The 9,270-nt window shown below is 45.9% G+C and overlaps 1 non-coding gene across 1 annotated transcript; it reads right to left on the bottom strand.

Annotated features, from left to right (window-relative positions):
• Positions 1 to 8,783: 8,783 nt before the first annotated feature.
• LOC133774030 (U6 spliceosomal RNA) lies at positions 8,784 to 8,887 on the bottom strand. The gene has a single exon (XR_009868011.1). It is a non-coding gene; the product is annotated as a U6 spliceosomal RNA (small nuclear RNA).
• Positions 8,888 to 9,270: the final 383 nt, after the last annotated feature.

Genomic DNA, 9,270 nt, shown 5'->3' with positions numbered 1-9,270 from the left:
ACATGTTCCTTTCTGTTTCTCTTTCAGACACACATTGACACAGCAAGTCACTGTTTACTCAATGACTTAAACACTTCCTGTCCGAGGCAGCACATTTCAGGCACGCTCATTGTGCGGAGTCTCTGCTCTTTCGTCATGGAAGGAAGGACTTAGGTGAAGGGTAATGGCTGCCCTACAGTTTCAATAAATGCTATGATTATTCACACAACCCCTTGTTCCTCCAGGGTAAAAACAGAAGTGTACAATTGCACTGGAAGTGTACAATTGCTTTATTGGTTCCAGTCTTTGGAATTGGGTTTCCTTTATGTTAACACATTGGGAGACAATGCTGTACAGACGATCAAGCAAATGATGCTAGGAGGCAAAGAGGGGTCCAGGACTGACCCCTCAGTCCACTGCTCACTGGCTCTGTGGCTTCGGACAAGCTATTTCTCTGTAACCTCAGCTGCCATCTGCCAAGTGGACATACAGAGATGAGTCACCATTTCAGAGGTTTCAGAGGCAATCTATCATTCTTCCTCAAATTGGGGCCTGATTAATTTCTTTGGGCTATGTCCACATGACCTTGTAATGTCTCCAGGCCAACAGTGCTCACAGGTTTTCCATGGGCTTTTTTTTTTAAAAAAAAAAGATTTATTTATTTGAAAGAGTTACACAGAGAGAGAGGCAGAGAGAGAGAAAGAGAGAGAGGTCTTCCATCCACTGGTTCACTCCCCAATTGGCCACAACAGCTGGAGCTGCCCCGATCCGAAGCCAGGAGCCAGGAGCTTCTTCCCAGTCTCCCATGCTGGTGCAGGGGCCCAAGGACTTGGGCCATCTTCTACTGCTATCCCAGGCCATAGCAGAGAGTTTGATAGGAAATGCAGCAGCCGGATCTCGAACCGGCGCCCATATGGGATGCACTTCAGGCCAGAGCATTAGCCCACTGCACCACAGTGCTGCTAGTCCCATCCATGGGCTGCCTTAATCATCACAATACCTCTGCAAGAAATACAGTCATAAGGGGGCTGGTGTTGCAGCACACAGGGTTAAGCCGTGCCATGTGATACCAACATGCTGTATGGGGGAGCGCCAGGTAGTCGCAGCTGCTCCACCTCCAACCCAGCTTCCTGTTAATGTGCCTAGGAAAAGAGCGGAAGATGGCCAAGTGCTTGGACCCCTGGCACTCACATGGGAGACCTGGATGGAATCCAGGCTCCTGGCTTCGGCCTAACCCAGCCCTGGGCTATTGGGGACATTTGGGGAGTGAACCAGTGGGTAGACGATCTCTCTCTTTTCGCCTTTCAAATTAAAAAAAAAAAAATTAACAAGAGAGAAGGAAATATACTTCGTGAGCCCCATGTTACAGAGCAGGAAACCAAGAGCCCAGATCCCCCAAGTATTGCTCCATGCTGCTCAGTCCCAGAAGCCTCTCCTGAGGTCTGCCCCAGAATCCTAGCCTGGGCTTTTCTTTCCCTCCCTGTGCCAAGCCTAGGGGATTTGGCCCGCTCGTCTCCCTCTGGAGGGATGTACTGTCCACCCAGTGAGGGGACCGGGGGTGGGGGGAGGTGAGGGAGAGGCTGTGAAGGGTTAAGCACCTCAACCTTTCTTCCTCGTTACCCTTGCATCCAACTGTGTAGCCACTTTTTAAATTGGAAGATCATTGAAGTTGATCTCTGGGGAAAACAATAGGATAATAAAATTAACCAATGAAGATGCTAGAAAGGTTCTGGAATCTGAAAATGTTTGCAGATGTGGCCCCTCATTCATAAAATTCCAAACTCTCTGAGATGGTAAGAGGATGTAGCTGGCATAGGGCACGCGTGGTTCTTCTGTCACCCTACCGTGCCAATGTTACCAGCACTATAATTAATTCTCTTACCCGGGGGTTTACCACATGGACCAAATAACCATCCATGAGGCTCTTATAGGACAAAGGAAAAATAACCTGGGAAAATGAATGAATGAATGAGCATAACGATGACATTTCAATGACAGAGCTCATATATATGGTGGTGGTACCATAAACTTTTTTTTTTTTTTTTTTTTGACAGGCAGAGTGGACAGTGAGAGAGAGACAGAGAGAAAGGTCTTCCTTTTTGCCGTTGGTTCCGATGGCAGGAGCCAGGTGCTTCTCCTGGTCTCCATGGGGTGCAGGGCCCAAGCACTTGGGCCATCCTCCACTGCACTCCCTGGCTACAGCAGAGAGCTAGCCTGGAAGAGGGGCAACCGGGACAGGATCGGTGCCCCAACCAGGACTAGAACCCCGTGTGCCGGCGCCGCAAAGCGGAGGATTAGCCTAGTGAGCCGCGGCGCCAGCCGGTGGTACCATAAACTTAAAGTGGAGCTGAAGAGTTCCTGTCCTCAGTGACATGGAGCAAATGCATTACACACACGTTTGTGGCAATCCTGATGTAAACAAACCTACTGTGTTCCTGTTCAAATAGAAGTATAGCACATAAAAGTACCCATACTACATAATATTTAATAATAATAAAAGTTATGTTACTTGCTTATGCATTTAGTATAGTATACTTTTTAGCATTAGTTTAGAGGGTCTTCTATGTATTAGAGAAAGGATACTGGGGCAGGTGTTTGTCACAGCAGTTAAGTTGCTGCTTGGGATACCAGTATCCCACGTTGGCATGCCTGGTTCAAGCTCCAGTTCCTCTGCTTTTAATCCAACTTCTTGATGATGCAAGCCCTGAGAGACAGCAACTGATGGCCTAAGTGCATGGGTCCTTCCCACTCACATGGGAGACCCAGATTGAGTTCTGGGCTCCTGGCTTCAGCCCAGTCCAACCCTTGGAGGTATTTGGGGAGTGGAAGATCTCGCTATTTCTCTCTTTCTCTCCCTCTCAAATGAAAATAAATATATTTTTAAATGTATTTGAAATGTGGAATTACAGAGAGAGACGAAGGGAGAGAAAGATCATCCATCCACTGGTTTACTCCCCAGATGGCTGCAACAGCCAGGGCTGAGCCAGACTGAAGCCAGGAGCCAGGAGCTTCTTCCATGACTCCCACAAGGGTGAGGAAGCCCAAGTACTTGGGCCACCCTCCTCTGCTTTCCCAGGCCATTAGCAAGGAGCTAGATCATAAGTGGAGCAGCCGGGACTTGAACAGGCGCCCATATGGGATCCCGGCATCGAAGGCAGAGGCTTAACTGGTTACACCACAGTGCCACCCCTAAAATTTTTTTTTAACTTTGCTACAAAACAGTATGCCATGTTACATCCATAGGCATTTCCTATGTCTTGTGTTTACCATCCAATGAGGTGACCTGCGGTGGGGTCGGGGGAGCAGAGTAGGGAGAACATTATTTCTCTTGGGTTTGTTTTACTCTAATGTTTGTGTCAGTGTACTCCACGATGTTCACAGAATGAGGAAATTGCCTAAACACATTTCTTAGAATGTGCCCCTAGAATTAAGTGACCCGCGTCTGTAGTTATAGCTATAGAGTACATGGATTTTTAAAAAATTTCTGCATGTAATCAATAAGCAGATGCTGCCAAGTGAGTTTTTTGGGTTTTTTTTTTGTTTGTTTGTTTATTTTTGTTTATTTTTTTTTTTTGACAGGCAGAGTGGACAGTGAGAGAGACAGAAAGAAAGGTCTTCCTTTGCCGTTGATTCACCCCGCAATGGCCGCTGCGGCCGGCGCACTGCACTGACCCGAAGCCAGGAGCCAGGTGTTGCTTCTGGTCTCCCATGCGGGTGCAGGACCCAAGCACTTGGGCCATCCTCCACTGCCCTCCCGGGCCACAGCAGAGAGCTGGCCTGGAAGAGGGGCAACTGGGACAGAATCCGGCGCCCCGACCAGGACTAGAACCCGGGGTGTCGGCGCTGCAGGCGGAGGATTAACCTAGTGGGCTGTGAGATTTTTAACATATTTTATATTGTACACATCATAATGCCATTTTTAGCTTTCAACATTGAGGAAAAGAAAAGGCTCAGTGCTGAGCCTGTCTTTACCATGCAAGTCCGGCCTGTGATTATCACCACTCAGACTTGATAAAAAGCCTGTGGATAACAATCAGTTGGGGCTAAACATTCTCCTGCATTGAAAACTAACTCCTCCATAAAGTTCTAGATCGCCTAGTAACTGCCCAAGAATTAGAATCTGCAACCCATCCCCCAAAAAAATAACAATAGAAACATACAAAGATAAAAAGCTTAGGGCCGGTGCTGTGGCGCAGCAGGTAAAGCCACCGCCTGCAGTGCTGGCATCCTATATGGGCACCGGTTTGAGTCCCAGCTGCTCCACTTCCAATCCGGTTCTCTGCTATGGCCTGGGAAAGCAGTAGAAGATGGCCCAAGTCCTTAGGCCCCTGAATCCACGTGGGAGACCCGGAGGAAGCTCCTGGCTCCTGGCTTCGAATCTGCACAGCTCTGGCCGATGTGGCCATCTGGGGAGTGAACCAGCAAATGGAAGACTCTCTCTCTCTCTCTGTCTCTCTCTCTCTGCCTCTCCTTCTCTCTGTGTGTAACTCTGACTTTCAAGTAAATAAATAAATCTTAAAAAAAAAAAAAAAAGATAAAAAATCCTTGGCATTTTGCTGAGGTTTTCTTTATACTCCCCATTCTCCTCTCTCCCCCTCCCCCACTCTTTCAGATCAGCTCTACATTCAGGGAGGTAAGGGAAGGTATGAGATCCGAAATGAGCAGCGGTGACAGGAGACAGAGGTTAGAAGAGGGAGTTATTTTCAGGAAGGCCTGAATGGGAAGGGAGCATGAATTAGGCTTGCCGCCTTGGGGCGGAGGGGTCAAGTCCATGGAACACTGGTTAACTGGAAAGGGGGTTAGGAATTCTCTAGTCTCTCTCTTTTCTTCCTACATACTCACAGCCCTTCTGAGAGGCAGAAGAGCCCCTCAGAGCTCAGAAAGCCTGCTAGGAGCAGGACGCTTGGCCAGCCTGCACAGGACCTCTGGAGCTGCTGGTTTTAAGCACACTGTTTTTATTTTGGTTTTTGTCATCCCCATGCTTTTTTGCCCAAGGTTTACTAAGTTAATGACCTACAAAAATGAAATAAGCACCCACTCACACTGTCTCCTTCAAATAGTGTACAGCATCTAGCCTTTCCATGGCTGCAGCACAGCTCACAATGGCTTGTATGGACAACATGTGGAAAATATCAACTGGCAATCCAGCACACCCTAGAAATACATCATCAGAGCGGACTAACGGTGTCACCCCCGGGAGACAGGTGGTGCATTGCACCTATTTCTAAAGAGCAAGGGATTGTGAATTTAAGCAATTAAGGTCAAGTTCATCCACTAACTTGCGTGGGTTTTTTTTGTTGTTGTTGTTTTGTTTTGTTTTTTTAAGATTTATTTATTTGAAAAGCAAAGATACAGAGTTAAAGGGAGAAACAGAAAGAGAGATGTTCCATCCTCTGGTTCATTCCCCACATGGCCACAATAGCCAGGGCTGGGCCAGGCAGAAGCCAGGAGCCAGGAACTCCACCTGTGTCTCCCATGTAGATGCCAGGAACTCAAGATGTGAGCATCATCCATTCTTCCCAAGCACATTCGCAGGGAGCCGGGGCTGCCGTGGACCAGCCAGGACTTGATCCGATACGGTCGTGGATGTCTCAAGCGGCAGCTCTACCCACTGAGCCACAACGCCATCCCTATGCCTCCTGTCAGTCCCCCCCCCCCCCAGCTTCTCCTGATATTAACATCTTGCATTCGTGTATTTCCATCATTTTTATTCTATAACACCTAAGTAACTGGAGACAGCTGTTGTGTTGGCAAATAAGAAAATAAGTATTTTGGTGATCTTACACGGTCAGATCTATTAGTTACTGAGAGAAGTATTTTTGTACCATTTACACCCAGAATGAAGCTATTTTATGTGGTGGGAATTCTATTTAGGTAGCTGTTCAGCTAGTTGGGTGGCATAACGTGCAATCGAACATGGTGAAGAGAGTGCTAAACTTGTAACACTAGATTAGTGAGTATAGTATTCTTCTTGAAGCTTCCCTCAGCTGCTGACAAAACGACAGAATTCTCTAAAGAGGCCTTTCCACTTCAGAATGCCATGAATTGATCAATCCCTTGTTTCCCAAAAGAGCAGGAAAGCTATTTCAAGTGGCTCACAATTTGTATCTATTTATATAGTTCCATTTTTATTTTATGGTATATTTAAAAACCTACCACCTCAAACTCAGCTTTCACAATGGTCATTGCTTAAGGTGAAACTCAATTTTAAAACTAATCAATTTATGTCAAATTAAAGAAACTGTTAAGTATAAGTAACATGGATATGACAAAAACCAAAAGTAAAGGGTAATTGAAAAACAGTTGGGAAACACTGGATTAATTAATGTATTAATACATTCAGGAAGTGGTGTTAAACAGGGCTATATCCCATAGCGCTTTATAGTTGTAAATAATCTGGCTCAACTAATGACTAAATTAAAATTTACACATGGAAGACAGTGAAATAAGAAACAATTAAGGGCCGGCGCCCGCGGCTCAATAGGCTAATCCTCCGCCTGCGGCGCCAGCACCCCGGGTTCTAGTCCCTGTCGGGGTGCCGGATTCTGTCCTGGTTGCCCCTCTTCCAGGCCAGCTCTCTGCTGTGGCCCGGGAAGGCAGTGGAGGATGGCCCAAGTCCTTGGGCCCTGCACCCCATGGGAGACCAGGAGAAGCACCTGGCTCCTGCCTTCGGATCAGCAGGCTGTGGCGGCCATTGGAGGGTGAACCAACGGCAAAGGAAGACCTTTCTCTCTGTCTCTCTCTTTTTCTCTCTCTCACTGTCCACTCTGCCTGTCAAAAAATAAAAATAAAAAAATAAAAAGAAAGAGAAATTTCCAGAAGCTTCATAAAACAAAGCAATCATTAAATCTGATTCCAGAAGCTGGTGTTGTGCTGTAAAGGGCCTGCAACACTGGCATCCCACACAGGCACTGGTTCAAGTCCCATTTGCTCCACCTTCAATCCAACTCCCTGCTAATGGCCTGAGAAAAGCAGCAGAAGATGGCCCAAGTGTTTGGGTCCCTGGTACCCACATGGGAGTCCCAGATGAAGCTCCTGATTCCTAGCTTCTGCCTGGCCCAGCCCTGGCTGTGGTGGTCATCTGGGGGGATGAACCAACAAATGGAAGATCTCTCTCTTTCTCTCTCTCCAAAAGATGGAAGATATCTCCCCCTGCCCTCTGTCACTAACTTTCAAAATAAATAAATAAATAAATCTCTTTTTTTAATCTGATTTAAAGATACCATCACCATTTCTGGAAATTAGAGTCTACAGAGTTAATCTGTGAATAAAGAGGAAGGCTGAAACAATCCCTCTTGGGGGCTGGTGAGCGTCCACCTACAATGCTGATATACCATATGGGCACCAGCTCCAGTCCTGGCTGTTCCACTTCTGATCCAGCTCCCTACTCATGTGCCTGGGAAAAGCAGCAGCAGATTGCCCAAGTGCTTGGGCCCCAGACCAGTGTGAAGCTCCTGGCTCCAGGCTGCTGGGTTTGGCCTGGCCCAGCCCTGACCATTGCAGCCATCTCGGGAGTGAACCAGTGGATGGAAGATCTCTCTCTTTCTTGCCCCTTCTGTTTCTCAAACTCTAACCTTTCAAATAAACAGAAAAAATATTTATTTAAAAAAAGAGGCAACCTAACAATCTGCATAATGTTTTTCAGGCTGTAACACTTCCCTCAGATTATATGGCTATCAGTTGACATATTAGCCATGAACCTATGCTAGTATTCGAGTTTATTCACCAGTCTTTCTTAAGTAAAGTGCCTCCAGGAATCTATCACCAAGCAACCCCGCTCCCCGCAGCACCAACTGGCCTTCCATCTGGAGGCAGAGGAGAAATTTGGCTCTCATTTGCACCTGCGGTTTCCTTCGCTCACCTCCACTATACAAAGCTCGTGACTCCTCTGATCCACTTGTGGAACATTTACAGCTATAAAGAATGTGTCCTATTCATAGCCCATATTCTTCTGTCTGATGCCTGAAGCAAATATTTGTCAAATCAAATATTCAGATAACATTCAAAATAAACCACAATCCAGTTCTGCTCAAGAGATACTTAACAGTCATTTGAAAGTTTTTCATCTGCCCATTTTTCTGCATTTCTCCATGTTCTACCCACCTAAGTCAAAGACAAAGAATTTGGAGCATATGTCTCAGTTCCCTGGCGTGAGTTGCAGGGCAGCGCTCTCCTAGGAAATGGACAGAAGTCAACAGCTGTTTCCCTGATGTGCAAAGCTGCCATTAAAGGAAGCTAACATTTCGTGCACTGTCATATAGTGGAAGGTATGTGTACTAACTTCCTGGTTAGGTTTGAATAGTCTTCACTGTTGAAGGTTTACTATGTGTTTGTCAAACAGTTTAAAAAAAAGTTGGTTGGTTTTTTTTTTGTTTTTTGTTTTTTGTTTTTTTTGCTCTTGGGAAAATCAGTCCTCAGTTATAGTAAGCTCTGTATTGCCTCTGCTACTTTTAGAAAATGGTAACACCTGATCTTTAGAATCATATGTGCTAGACCTGCAACTAGTGCACAGTTCTTCAACATTCACAAGTATGAAGTATATACAATGATTACTCCCTTTTGACATTTTAGGAAACTGTGGCCTGGGGAAGAGAGATTCCTTGTCCAAGGGTCCCACAGTTGGTATGGACCAAATAGGTATTACTGCCTTATTAACTACTCTCCTATGATTTTGTCCACAATTCTCCTATTTTCCATAATGTTTTACAAATATACCTCTTTCGAAAATTTCTTTAAGGAGAAAAGCATTGCTCTTAAATTTATGTATCAATCTGCAGTCAGTCCTGTCAGTTGTGTTTGTTTTTTAAAATATGGAATGCTTCATGAATGTGCATGTCACCCTTGTGCAGGGGCCGTGCTAATCTCTGTTTTGTTCTAAATTTAGCACATGTGCTACCACAGCAAGCACTGAAGGTTTTTTTTTTTTAATCCTTTCTATGCTACCCAAAAATTCATGTCTCAAATACCTCCTCATTTATATTTGTATTTTTGGGGAAGTCGTGTTTGCTATGATGTACCATTATTTTAAGTTACAATACACACCATCCATCATTCTCTGCTTGAGGTTCCGGAGGTGAGAGTATGTGATTTAAAGATACACATCTCACGGCTGCTCCCCGGAGTAATCATGCCCACAGCTGTAGCATCCTAGCAACTGAGAGAAAAGTAGCTGCGTGCTCCAGACAGCGTTCTCAAAGCAGGAGAGCGAAGAAGGAGCTGCGCTCCAGGCCTTTTGCTGAGAGCCACTTGTTCTGGGGAACGAAGCCTTGGCTCGCTGAGGGGAGTTCGTAT

This window comes from Lepus europaeus, chromosome 14 (assembly GCF_033115175.1).
Source record: "Lepus europaeus isolate LE1 chromosome 14, mLepTim1.pri, whole genome shotgun sequence".
NCBI classification, from domain to species: domain Eukaryota; kingdom Metazoa; phylum Chordata; class Mammalia; order Lagomorpha; family Leporidae; genus Lepus; species Lepus europaeus.
Note: the sequence above shows the minus strand (reverse complement) of the source record. Positions and strands in the feature narration are given on the sequence as shown.